This window comes from Peromyscus maniculatus, chromosome 8 (genome assembly GCF_049852395.1).
Source record: "Peromyscus maniculatus bairdii isolate BWxNUB_F1_BW_parent chromosome 8, HU_Pman_BW_mat_3.1, whole genome shotgun sequence".
NCBI lineage: Eukaryota > Metazoa > Chordata > Mammalia > Rodentia > Cricetidae > Peromyscus > Peromyscus maniculatus.
The window spans coordinates 65,718,866-65,732,755 of record NC_134859.1 but is presented as its reverse complement, the minus strand read 5'-3'; positions in this window follow the sequence as shown (position 1 = coordinate 65,732,755).

Genomic DNA, 13,890 nt, shown 5'->3' with positions numbered 1-13,890 from the left:
TTTTTGCTCCGTCCCTCTGACCTTCTATGGAACTCATACTTGTATGCTTGGGTGACAAGAAAAAGAGCAAGGCTGACTATTTGGATCAATTTTTCTTTTCTGATTCTTCCTCTGTGTGCGCACACGCACCACAGCGAGAGTGTGGCGGCCAGAGGACAACCTGCGAGGGTCAGCTCTCCTCTCGCACCATGTGGGTCCCCAGGACTGAACCATAGTCATCAGACTTGGCAGCAAGCGCCTTTACCTGTGCGAAGCTCTCTTGCTGACCCTCGATTCTTTCTTTCGTAGTGTATATTCATTGTACAAAATGGTGGGTTTCACTGTGGGATTTCCGTGTGTATGGATCATGCACTTTGCTCACACGCACCCTCCCGTCCATTATCCACTCTCTTCGTTTCCATTCCCCCTGGTCCCCTTCCTCTTCACTCACATCTGTATCTATCCTCATTCCAGACTCTGCATATGAGAGGAAACATTTGATATTTGTCTTTCTGTGCCTGGCCTACTTCATCCCTCTGTTCTTGAAGGCTCTGGGCTCTCAATATACTCATCAGAGGGCCTTAGTGAATCTCTCAGAATGTGTCACCGACACTGGACACCTGTGTCATACAGCTCCTGCTTCTCCCCCAGATGACTCTAGATAAGCCACTGGATTTTTCTGGGCCTTGATGCTATAGACTCAAGAATCACACTGAACTGGTCTCCCAGGTGCCTGCTGGGATCCCAGGATGTGCCCAGCTCATGTTTGAATATGTACATCCACCTCTCTCTGGTCACTTTTTCTTCTCTTCCGAAAGTCTCAAGCCTACCTGGTGGTCACTGGCATCAAAACCCCTGTCCACACTTGCTCTGGTCTCCACTGGGCACACCATCTAGCCTGGTGCCTGGCCCTCAGCAGACCAAGCTCTGTAAACTCATAGGGGTCGATCAGAGCCTCTGACACGCCCACAGGCAGCCTGGGGACCAGGGGTTTTGCCCTGTGTACAGCCGTGGCTCATTCTACTCCGGGAAAGCAAAATCCCAGGAAATGAGTTGTTAAACAGCCAGCCAGCTATCAAGGGGATAGCTGCTTGGGTTCTTCCACACTGTTTACCTTGTGTTGAGTGCCTGAAAATGATGTCACTTGTATGCCTTTCCAGCGGGTGCAGGGGACAAGGTCTCTAGGCTGGACTCCCGCCCCACATCGAAGGTTCTCCCTCTGCACCCTCTGGACAGCCTCTCTCCAGCACGGCGGACCTTGGTGAGGGTGTCAAGGCCAGTCAACGCTGTGTGATAGCTCTCTCGACCGGTCCTCCCAAGTTCAGCCACGGCTTCTCTCACCGGAAGAGCACACTGTCTTCCTCTGGCTTGTCCCCCTCACTCCCGTAACATCCCTGCTTCCTCAGGCAGTTTTTGAAGCAGCCTCCTGCCCGGGGCCCTTGGCTCCGTGTAGTTCAATATTGCACAGTCTGCACACCTCCACCCCTCCTGTCCCGCCCCGCACCTTGGGGTGCCACCTGCCAGGGCAGCTCCATGTTCGGTTTCACCCCTGAGGACCCCTCTTCTCTTTGTCTCTTTCGCATCCTCCTTCCCTTGGGGAGCCTTTCGGAGCCAGCCCCAGGCACGCGGCATCCCCTCTGTGCGCTCTAGGTGGCTGTGTAGAAGAGTATGCATTTGCCTCTGGGGCTGTCACGGGTGCAAACTTTGCAAGACTCAAAGGACCCTGAGGCTGGCAGCTCACCCTAGGAAGGGGTGTGCATGGGGTTGAGAGGAGGGATGAGACCGTGGCTGGGGAGGTAAGAGAGCGTCCGGAGGAGTGACAGCCCAGGGAAAAGGCAGGGGCCCCTGGGAAAGCCGGAAGGGGCTCTCCTTAGGTGAGGTGTCGGCACAGGAGGACTCGGGTTTGGGTTAGCCCTGACTCTCTCCGCCATCATCTCCCGCCCTTCTCTTCTCCTTTGCTTGGGAACAAGTGTCTGCGTTCTTCAACAGCCCCTGAAGTTGTCAGGGAGGGGTTCCCTGACCCTTGGTCAGCAGACAGGAATTAGGGGACCAGTGGGCAGTGCTGTACCCCGGCTTAGTCACTTCCGCACCTCAGACAGGAACTTGGGGCTGAGCCTGCCCCCACAGAACACAAAGGAAGGCGCGAGCCGCCTCCCACATCTTCCTGCTGAAGAGGTCAGGCTTCCAGTTTTCCCAGTGGCTCTTGGCTGGTTTCAACTGGAAGTGTCGGCCACTTAGGAAATTGTGTCTCACTAGAAGGGCTATTAGGACTGGAGGACTGGAGGACAGGAGGCCGGAGCCCCGAGCCTGGCTCCCCGCCTAGGGACCCAGCTACAGGCAGCGCTCATTTCGGAGCAGAGGAGCCGCTGCAGCCGCCTGGGCGGGAGGGACGCTACTGAGCTCCCTTGCAAGCCAGGCTCTGAGTGGGGACTGGAGTCACAGGAGGGATGAGATTTCCCTCCCAGACCTCAAGAATCCAGCACAGCACACATCGGCCACAGGCTCAGGTGAGGACTGCAGTCAGCTGTGCAGACAGCGTCCTTACAGCCAATGGCACCAAGTGAGCAGCCGCCAGGGGCGCGGCCCTTGTCCCTCACCACACTCCGCACAGGAGCAGCTCCCGTTTACCCGCTTACCTTTGGGACATATTGGTACACGTGCCCACCATCAGGCAAGACCTTAACGGTGCAGAACTTCAGTTCTGAGGCAGTTTTGACTTCTGTTTAAGTGGACTTACATTCACAAGCAGTCGTGAGGGGCCGAAGTTACAGAGTTCTGCCATTTACCGCTTAAGCATGTTTGATCCCCTGCACCCACGTGAAATCTAGGGACGGTGGCACATGCTTGCTATTCCAGCCACAGAGAGGCAGAAACAGACAAGTACCCGGGGCTCACTCACTAGCCAGCCAGCTACCTGCTGAGCTTCTGTAGGGTTCCCGGTCAGCCAGGGCTGTGTGGTGAAACATTTGTCTCAAATCAACAAAGCATGCGGACGGCTCCTGAGAAATGGCACATCTGGCCTCCATGAGTATGTGTACACACGACCACCTGTGCCCTCACACACAGGAGCCCATATGTGCACGCACGCACACACACACACACACACACACACACACACACACACACACAGGTGTTGTAAAACAAGAGAGAGACTGTGTGTGGCAGGGATCAGGTTTCTGAAGGACAATTAGTTGACCTGGACACCGGGCAAGGTGACTGGAAGGAGCAGGGTCTTTGACAGAGAAAGCACCTTAGGACCCGATACGCAAATAGAGTGACTTCTCTAGGCTACCAGCCTACTGGGTGCCACGTTTTACTTAGCTACTTCCAGCAGAGTCCAGAACAATGGTTCTCAGCCTGTGGCCTGTGACATCCCCCCCCTCCGCCCCGTGGGGTCACATATCTTTTTATATAATAGTTCATAACAATAGCAAAATTACAGTGATGAAGTAGCAATGAAACCATTTTATGGTTGGGGGGGGGGTCACCACAACGTGAGGATCTGTATGAAAGGGTTAGGAATTAGGAAGCCTTAGGAAGGTTGAGAACCGCTAGTCTAGAAGGTCCCCATCCTGCTCATGGCCAAACCCCCTAAAGTCTACCACTGCCTGTTAATTGTGCGGCCATGCAGGCTCATTGTCCTGGCCTGGCCTAGCCTTGGCCTTTCTGGGGTGGAAAGCAGTCCTAGCCGGGAAGTCCCCTTCCTCCTACAGAGCCCGACTGAGGGATGGTGCGCAGCATCGCTCGGTTTTGGTTCCTGGCTCTCTGTTCCCATTCCCCCGATGCGTTGGCAGCGTTGGCCGTTTCCTCCCATCAGGCTGGGCCAGCAGATGCACTGCCTATAAATAGAAGAGTGAGATTCCTTGTAGCCCAGTGAATAGTGCTGACATCCTGCCTTGGTCTGACTAGCCCTGAGTCACAGGTCCTGCCAGAGGCCCACCCTGGCCGGCCAGGCCCACACCACTGGCATGCCTCAGAGGAAACGTTAGGGCTGCCTGAGGGTCCCTGGGGAGGCTGAGCCAGGCGTACAGAAATGCGACTGGCATTTCCTTCCTGTGAGGCCTGCCAGGGCTGCACTCCAGTTTGCTTGAAAGGGGATGTACCCAGGACCTGTGTGTGAGAGCCACACAGAGGCAGCTGGCCTGAAGAGCTGAGCGGGCCCTGCCGTGTGTGAGCCTCTCTTCTATGATCCTTGTTAAAGCTTTGCCTATGAAAAGCCCACACCCACCCTTCCCAGTCACGAGTGGAAGCCAAGGCTGCTCCAGCGGACCGCGGGTCGGTTGGGAAAGGGCAGGCAGGAAGCTGGACGACTTTGTGTAGTGGGGTGCAGCTGGAGGATTCCAACTATCATGGCCACTCGACTCAAGAGTGAGAAGTCTGGACGTGCCTGCTGGCTGGGTTGGAACTCCTGTCTGTCTTCTGACAGAAAGGGGCAGAAGGTACCTGGCAGACTCTGGCAGACCTCAGCTGTCCTGGAGGACAGAGATTGTTAGCAGGACAGCTGTGTGTGCAGCCTAGGCCCTTGGGAGACTCAACCCTAGCTTCTCTGAGACACCCACACAATAAGTTCTTTGCTCTGGCCCTTCAGTATCCTCACACACACACACTCGAGCTGTCTCACACACTGGTTTATAGGACATATTTTTTTTTTCTTCTTTCCTCACTGGATCTATTGGGTTATGGATGTGTTCCGTGAGAGTGGGGGGTCGGTATTTGCTCAACATAAACAGCTGGCATAGATTGTCTTGTTGAAATAATGAAAGAAGGAAGAAGGGAAGGAAGTTAGGGAGGGAGAGAAGAAGGAAGGAAGGAACGAAGGAAGGAAAGGAAGATGGGCCTGTGCTTACATGGGCATGCACATGGTGTCCTTATATAGCTTAAGAACTCTGAGCAGCTCACTCCTTCACTGTCAATGTCCAAATCCCTCTCCCACTGGGCACCGCCAGGGCAAGGAGCCCCAGCTGTCCAGCTGCATTCCATGCATTTGACCCAGGAGGAGGGAGACAGCTTCTGACTCACACACAGGCATCTGTGATTTCTCAGTCCACAGGGACTAGGGTGGAAAGCCTACTCCTTCCCTAGCCGGGAGGCCTATTTCTGCCCCCTTTGCAAAGCTTTGCTAGCTCCTGCTGTCTTCCACAGTGCATGTCCTGCCCTGATGAATGGCTTAGTAGTCCATGCCAAACCCTGGGGCCACGGGGCATTTCTGCCGTTCTCCAAATACTCCATGTTTTGGTTCGCTGTTTGCCTTTGGGTCCGTGGGTGAGGGATCCTCCCACTGAAGTGTCTGGCTCCTCTCATTCAGTCCCCAGAACTTGGGCACCTTGGATAAGTCCTAGTTACCCTTCAAGAACTGCTATGATTTTATATTCTTGCAAGACGGGGTCAAGACAGCGTCCACAGCTTCTGGCCCATCCTTCTCCAACTTGATTTGAGTTATCAGGCAACAAAGACAGAGGGTTTATGATTGTGGTAAAACTCTTAAAGACCCACAGTGGTCTACAAGTCAGGGACGGTTGGGAGGACATAGCAGTCTTTTTGGTTGCCATAGTGACAGAGGCTGCTAATAGGCAGGGGTCCAAGAATATTATCCAGGAAGCATTATTCCTCCCCAAAGATAAACGGTGCTCCATAGAGAGACACTGAGCTGCCTCCCGTTGGATGGGGAACCCAAGGCCACAGTTATGTGGCAAGTTAGGCATCAGCGTCTTCAGGGTTCCCTCCCTGCAAGAAGCACTCCTGGGAGGTGGAACTGAACCCTGCTGACCCTCCAGGTCATCGGATCCTGACTTGGCCCTGGCTTACCAGCACCAGGGAGGCTCTGAGAAGCGTGTCTGTGAGTGCACCATGGTTCCCTCCAGCTGTTGCACCTTCTCCGTCCCGTGCTGGTGGCCAGATGGCCTGACACGGCCCAGGACATGCCTGAGGGGTGGGAGGGAAGAAGCTGAACTGTGGGCTGGGGCCAAAGTTATTCAACAATTACAGTGTCCAGAGCCATGAGCTCATCCAGACATTAAGAAAGCTCTCTTTTGATGTGAGCTGGGGCGCCAGTGACTCTCACCTCCAGGGCCCAGCCTGGCCAGGGCAGGAAGGAGTAATATATGGTGACCCCTAAGTCAGCGCTGCTGTGCCCCTAAAGGCATGGCAGTCCTTCTTTCAATGTCCCACCCCCAGATACCTGCCACAGGCCACAAGAGTCCTTTTTTATTTATTTTGAGACAGTCTAGCTGTATAGCCCAAGCTGACCTCAAATTCTTTATCCTTCTCCCTTGGCCTCCTGAGTGCTAGGACTACAGATTCAAAAGTCCTTCTTAACTCCTAACACATGCAAGGCCCTGGGTCCAACTCCCCAGCACTGCAAACAGGTAAGAAACTTAGACATAAAACGGGAAAGTGTAACACCCCCTTCCCCTCGCCACTCAATGTGTCCCCCATCAGCGCTCAGCCCATGCTGCCTCCTGAGGTCCCTTCCTCCTCCGTCTACACCCATCCTCAGGGCTGTTCTGAAACCAATCCCAGGCATGACATCATCTCATACATAAATATTTTGGTATGTGTCTCCACAAGGACTATTCCTGACAAAAACCTATCAGGAACCATTGTGACAACACCATTAGCCCAATAAAACAATCAATCATCCCGAGCACCAGCCAAGAGCCGGTGGATGCTCAGTTTCTGTTTATTACCTAATTGTTTTTTTTGTCAGTTTAGGTTTAGACCCAAATAAAGTCTGCACATCGCCACCGCTCGGTATGCCTCCCGAGCCTCGGCTGGTCCCAGGGTTTTTATTTTGTCTTTGCTTGCAGTTTATTTACTGGGAGAAACGAGTCTGTCTTGTGGTGTCTGGCTGTCTGGATCTGCTGATTGCTGCCCTGTGGTGTAGTTCAGCAGGTCCCTCTGTCTCTTCTGCTCCCCCTGTAAATGGGCAGTTAGGCACAGGGCAGGGCCAGCGTCAAGTGTGCGCTGTGGTGTTTGCCTTGGTCAGACTGTATCATTAGATGGCATTGAGTTCTATCGGGAGAGGACACATGGTGGGCACTTTCGAGTGTGTGTGTGTGTGTGTGTGTGTGTGTGTGTGTGTGTGTGTGTGCGCGTGCTTGATATCTATTTGTTTTGAGGCTGGTTCTTGCTATTCAATTCAATTCACTGAAAACTGAAAATGGGATATGTATACACACATACATGTGACATATATGTATATATACAACATGTATGTATGTATGTTTGTATATGTGTGCATGTGTTTGTTTTGAGGCAAGACTCACTTTGTAACTCAAGCTGACCTTGGACTTTCCATCATCCTGCTAAGTCCTGGAGTGCAGATGTGTGCCACCACACCCATCTGGTATTAGAGTTCACGCCTTTTGCATTGATCAGTTGGAATCCATCGATAAAAGATTGTCCTCCTCTCTTACTGGTTACATAGCAATTCTGTTTAATAGTCACTTTCAGATCTTCTTACCTTCCTCACTGGACTCCTGGGGTAAGCAGCCTAGAGTGGGCAGATTCCTCACCAATGAGCACAGCAAATTAGATTTGCAGGCATTCTTAGGTAGACAGTATCTGGGTCACTGTGGCAGCCTGGCAGAGCCAAAGGCTCTAAGCCTGGGAAATAGGAACTCAGACTTGAATATAGGACCCACCAGTCATAAACCTTGGAACATGGGCAGATCCTGGGGACATGGCCTATGGGCCACTTTTGAAGGGGTGGTTTGAGACAAGATTTCTCTGTGTAACAGCCCTGGCTGTCCTGGAACTCACTCTGTAGACCAGGCTGGCCTCGAACTCACAGAGCTCCACTTGCCTCTGCCTCCCAAGTGTTGGAATTAAAGGCATGTACTACCACACTCAGCTATGGGCCACTTTGTAATGTAGGTAGGGATCCCTCTTTCTCACTGGAACTAGCAAAGGTCTGTATATTCCCAGAATTACCAGTCAGGCCCGGGGCCCCTCACTTGGATTTTTCCTGGCTGCTTCAGCACTTTCCTGGGGACCCTGTCTTTCTCCTGGCTGGCTTTGGATGGGAGAGCATTCCTCAGAAGGTTCAGGCTTCTCTTAGCAAGAAGTGAGCACAGGATAGCTGCAGAATTTTTGAGGCTTTGGTTAGACATCATTAAGAATTTCAATACAGTGACAACAGAGGAGTCAACCAAGCATAGCTCCTTTCAGAGCACAGGGCTTTACTTGACACTTCCTCTTGGCAAGCTCTGGCCCAACGTGCTTGGGAGCATGTGGAGACATTGCATCTTAGTCAATGTCTTAGTTACTGTTCTATTGCTGTGAAGAGACACTATGATCAAGGCAAATTATAGAAGAAATCATTTAATTGGGGGCTTGCTTCCAATTTCAGAGGGTTAATCCATGATCATCATGGTAGGAAGCAGGCAGGCATGTGGATGGAATAATAGCTGAGAGCTTACATCCTGATCCAAAGGCAGCAGGTAGAGGAAGAGACAGGGCCTGGCATTTTGAAATTTTAAAGCCCACCCTCAATGACACACCTACTCCAACAAGGCCATATCTCCTTCAACAGGGCCACATCTCCTCCAACAAGGCCACACCTCCTAATCCTTTCTAAACAGTCTACCAACTGGGAACCAGACATTCAAATATATGAGCCTATCACCACAGTTAACAAAGCTTGAATGTGAAAGCTAAGACACACTGGCCATCTCCAACAAAGCCAGATCAAACCAGCTTCAGTTAAAGGGGGGCATTGAGAGCCACAGGTGGAGCTCAGTGGTAGAGCATTTGCCCAGCGAGGATAAGTCCCTGGCTTCCATCCCCAGAACCACACACAAACAGGAAAATAAAAGGGGAGTTTACCGTGAACAGTACCTGACCATCATAGCCATGGTAAGCCACTGTAGGTGGAAGCCAGGGTCTCTGGCATGCAGTGTCCTACCCATGAGTGCAAGTTGGCATGCAGGGTGAGTGCTCTACCCATGAGCCATCACGGGCCATGCCCCAGCGTGCTTTTTCATGACTTAACTTGTGGCCCAAACTGTGAAAACTTTGGTTGTGAAGTGGAAGAGACAATGACATGGACAGAAAGTGACAGGTGACAGGGACAGGGAGGGCCATGGTTAAGCAGAGTCACGGGGGTGGGAGTCCATAGTTCTGATCTAAAAAGGGCAGGACAGATTTCAAACAAAAACACATCTAAAGTCGACTCAGAAGAGAAGACGTTTTAACAGAGGAAGGCAAGAAGCAGGATATAGATCCCTGGGGCACTTCCAACATTGGAGATGATAAAGAATACGAGAGAGCTGGCGCGGTAGTCTGCGGCTGTGACCCTAGGAGTTCAGAGTCATTCAGCTAGATGCCAAGTTCAAGGCCCCTCTGGGATGTATGGGACTCTGTCTCAAAAACAAAGGAAGAGAGTAGGGATGTCCGTGAGCCAAATTCTCAGGTTTCTTACCAGGGGGTTTGGGCTGAAGTTGGAAGTCAAGAAGGAGGTGAGAGAGTGCATGAGCTTGAGTCATGGAGCACACAGGAGAAAGCAGGTGAAGACGTTTGCCTTCGGGGAAGCTGGGGTGAAGAGGAAGCAGAGCAGGAGTCTGCTTCCAAAGCACCTTCCTGTATTATCTCAATAATCACTCAAAGGTAAAAGGGGGTGGTGGTACTCCATATAAGCCAGTCACGGAGAGGGTGTCTTAGAGTTACTATTGCTGTGATGAAACACCATGACCAAAATCAAGTTGGAGGGGAGAGGGTTCATTTTGCTTATGATTCCACATCACTGTTCATCACGGAAGGAAGTCAGGACAGGAACTCAAACAGGCAGGAACCTGGAGGCGGGAGCTGATGCAGAGGCCATGGAGGGTTCTGCTTACTGGCTTGCTCTCCATAGCTGGCTTGGCCTGTTTTCTTACAGAATCCCAGAACCACCAGCCCATGGGTGGCCCCACCCACAATAGACTGGACCCTCCCACATCAGTCACTAATTAGGAGAATGCTCTACAGCCCCAACTGAGGGAGGCTTTTTCTCACTTGAGGTTTCCATCTCTCAGATGACTAGCCTGTGTCAAGTTGACATAAACTAGCCAGCTCAGGGGGAAAGGGGCTGAGCTCAGCCAGTAGCCTCGGCCTCTCATACTCTCGAGCTCTGTCACGAAGCTCCTGGAAGCTGGAAGCTGGTGCTTACAGCTTATGATCCACAAGGAAGATTTGAAATATTCCTTTTGGATCATGTCCAGTCCGCGAACCAGCCACGGTAGGCTAGACTAGAATTGGCTTCAGTAAGATCGTGTGACTACTTGGTTTTCGGGAAGGTTAAAATATTCCAGAACCAGAGAAGAATAAACAGTTTGTGGGCCTATGAGGTGGCTCAGCAGGCAAGGATGTTTGCCATGAAAGCCGAGAGACCTGAGTTCAATCCCAGAATCCACGCAAAGGCGGAAGGAGAAACCGACTTGGTCACATTGCTCTCTGATCTCCACATGTGTACTGTAGCGAGGCCCTCCTGAACAATAACAACACAGTACTGGCGGTGCAGGCCAGTAATCTTAGCTATTCCGATGGCTGAGGCAGGAGGATCACAAGTTCAAAGCCTGCCTGGGTTTTGGAATAAGGTCAAGGTAGGCTTGGGCAACTGAGACCTTATCTTAAAACAAATTTAAGGGCTAAGGGGCAACTTAGTGCTGGCCTAACACATGCAAGGCCCTGGGTTCGATCCTCAGCATGTACACACACACACACACACACACACACACACACACACACACACACACGCACACACACACACCACAAGCAGTTCTCTAAGGAAGAGGTAAACTACCACCGGGAGGAGAGAATGGATGCTGTAGGGATGGGATGGAGGGAGATGTTCCTGGTACTAAGACTTCAGCACTGGCTCATCCTTCGCACCCAATGCAAAGTGTGTCAGAGGTAGAGATGTAGATGAAGGCGCCACGGAGCTGTGACTGAGGACGAAGATGAAGCTCAGTCAGGGCCACGAACCACTGTGGTCCAGGGGGTGTGGAAAGAACTCTGAGGGCATTCACACAGTTCTGTGGGAGTCTGGAGATCCGAGTGTATCACCTGAGACAGCTCTACAATTTCTGGGTCTCCCCTCCACTCCAGGTTCCCGACGACTACACAGTGGAGGATTCAGATCCTTCTGTTCTGGAAGGGGCTTTACTCCTCTGAGCCCCTGTCCCTGTCAGTGAGATGTGACAGAAATTCCTGTACAAGCTAAGTACAGAGCTTGGCGCACGTTAGCATTTCCCTCAGTCCCAGGGCCCACTAGGGCCCACCCGCGACATTCTGCCTTCCCTTTGCTATAGATAAACCACGTTCATTCCTGCCTGCTTAGGACCAAGCTATCCTCCCTAGAGGTGCTTCACTATCTGGTCTGTGGAAGGACACCAGAGTTATCCAAATGCCTAAGATCACCCGGCTGAACTAAAATTGTCAATACCCTCACCACTAGATCACAAGCTCCTTGAAGGCAGGCCGAGGCCTGGTCCTCAGAGTGGACACATTACTAGGGAATTGTAAAGCTGAACATGTGAGCAGAGAGTGATAGATGAGGCCCTAGATAGAAAACTTCCATGAAAACTCCATGAGACCAGTTTACCACCACAGACTCCTGGGAGCCACTCCAGTAAGCTCCGGGGTCAGCCAAGGATGAGTAGAGGAGGCAAAATGGTCTTCTGCATGGGGACTAGAAGGAGGGCACCCCGAAGGAGGAGGGAGTGGGCAATGGACCCGCTTCAACACATTCGTTAATCACCTGCCATGCCTCAGGCCCCCGGGCTGTGTGAGCAGCAGGCGGACCAGGCACCCCCCCCCCCCCCCGTGCCACCCCTATGCCCCACGGAGCCTCAGGGAGCTGACGTCTAGGGCCTCGCATGTGAAAGGCAGAGTACCCCCGAGGAACCCGGGCTCTGCACCCCTTGGCTGCACTGTCTATGTCTTTACAGTAAAATTCAAGTAACAGAAAGTCAACCTAAACTAGCAAGGCAACAAAAAATGGAAATCCGACGTATTCCTAAAATTACCGAGGGCTAACAAGTGTCTGTCGTGGCTGGATCCAGGTACTGCAGTGACATTACTGGGGCTCAGTGTTCTGCTCTCTCTCTTGGTGCTCTTCCGACTTCATTCTCCAATGGCCAAAGAGCAAAAATGGCCCTGGGAGCTCAGAGCTCATAATCGCCACAAGACACAGCAAGTTTCGGGGCACTGGTTCAGTGACTGGCTGGATCCGGGATCCATGCCTGGGCCTTTGCCACGTCTTATGGTCAGTGTGATAGGAGCCTGGGTCTGGTGGCAGGCTCGGAGTGATTTGGAGAGGGGAGGGCACCATTTACTTCGTGGGAACTGGGATGGGGACTGGAGGAAGGGTGGAACGTGACGACAGGCAGCCTCAGTTTCCCCACCACATGCCCACATACCAGGGACAATCCTAATAGTCCTAGGGGGTGAGACTAAAGATGTCCCCACTTCACAGGCAAGAAACCAACTCTGGGGCTGCAGACCTTGCCAGCGTCCTCCCCGACAGGGGGAGCATGAGGAAGCATCAGCTTCGCTGTTAATGGGAGGATGCAGCCTCTGAAATACGCTGAAGGTGAGAGCGGACTTGGCTAACCACACCCAGTGGAGGGAAGGGATGTGACCAAGAAACATCATTGCAGATGACGTGGGCAACCCTCTGTGTCCCCTCTCCACCTCACACCGGCAGCATGTCCTCCACAGAGGGCCATTCATCTATTCGTCTTCCTTTACACCCATCCTCTGTTGAAGCAGCACAGTATTACCAGGCCACCTGCGTTTCCTGGAAACCCGAGGCTTTCACAACAGATCGGACACCAAGGCTACCTTCCTGTCTCTTCATGCTCAAGGTTCATCCCCTATGATGAACTCATCACACGGTTGAATCATGTGCTGTGGCCCCTTTGGGAGCCCATCCATGTCCTGGGCTGCTGTCTACTGGGGGGTCAGGCTTGAGGAAAGCAGCAGGTCACCTTCAGTTATGAGATGGGTGTCCCACAAGATCCTCAGTCACACCAGAACAGCCACGGACTTGACGGACAGATGGAACTGAGGTGCTCTGAGGCAACAGGTAAGATATATGTTACACATCTATGCCTCAGTTTCCCTTGCAGTCCCTCCCTCCAGAGCTGGAGTATGCACATGTGGGGTGTAGAACAAAGCAAAGTAGGCTGGCCCTGGGTTTTGCCTATGAGTCTCTGTGTGATGTCACGGAGCAGCCGTATTAACCAGGGCTCTCCCAGGGGCCAGCTGGCTTAAGTGAAGACAAACTGGCTCACAAAACTGAAAGGTCAGTGGGACCTGAACTCTCCATGAGTTCAAAGCCAGCCTAGTCTACATAGTGAGTTCCAGACCAACCAGAGCTACATAGTGAGGCCTTGTCCAAACAAGCAACCCTGAAAGGTCTTTACCTTGGGCACTGTTGGACACGAGGATCTCACAGAAGATGGCCCAGGGAGTTCACAGGTAGGGAGGGACACAGCCTCCTTCACTCCAAGGGTTTAGATGGGCAGAGCCCAGAAGAGAGTGTGGCTGCCGCAGCTATGAGAGCGTCAAAGCCGGAATGATCAGCCTGACCTCTGGAGGACCAGGAGGAACCTGTGACCTGTTGGTGTCAACCAAAAAGAAAAAGGGTCTGTGTCTGTGGCTGGAGTAACCGCAGCACGAGTTTTTCTCCCTGTGGCTCCAGTAGAGTTCGGGTGTGGGGTGGGGGTGGCGTGGCTTGGATGGAGCTCTGTGAATCCACATGGAAAGAAGCATCTGGAGAAGGGATTCTGGCTCCGGATATACGTCCAGTCAGAGTTTACCTGGGGTTCACAGTGAGAATAGGAATCACACTGAGCTTCCCAGTTACAGGTGAAGACCGGGGCTACAGTTCATCCGGCCGTTCCTCCTGGCAGCCATGTGGCTGGGCAC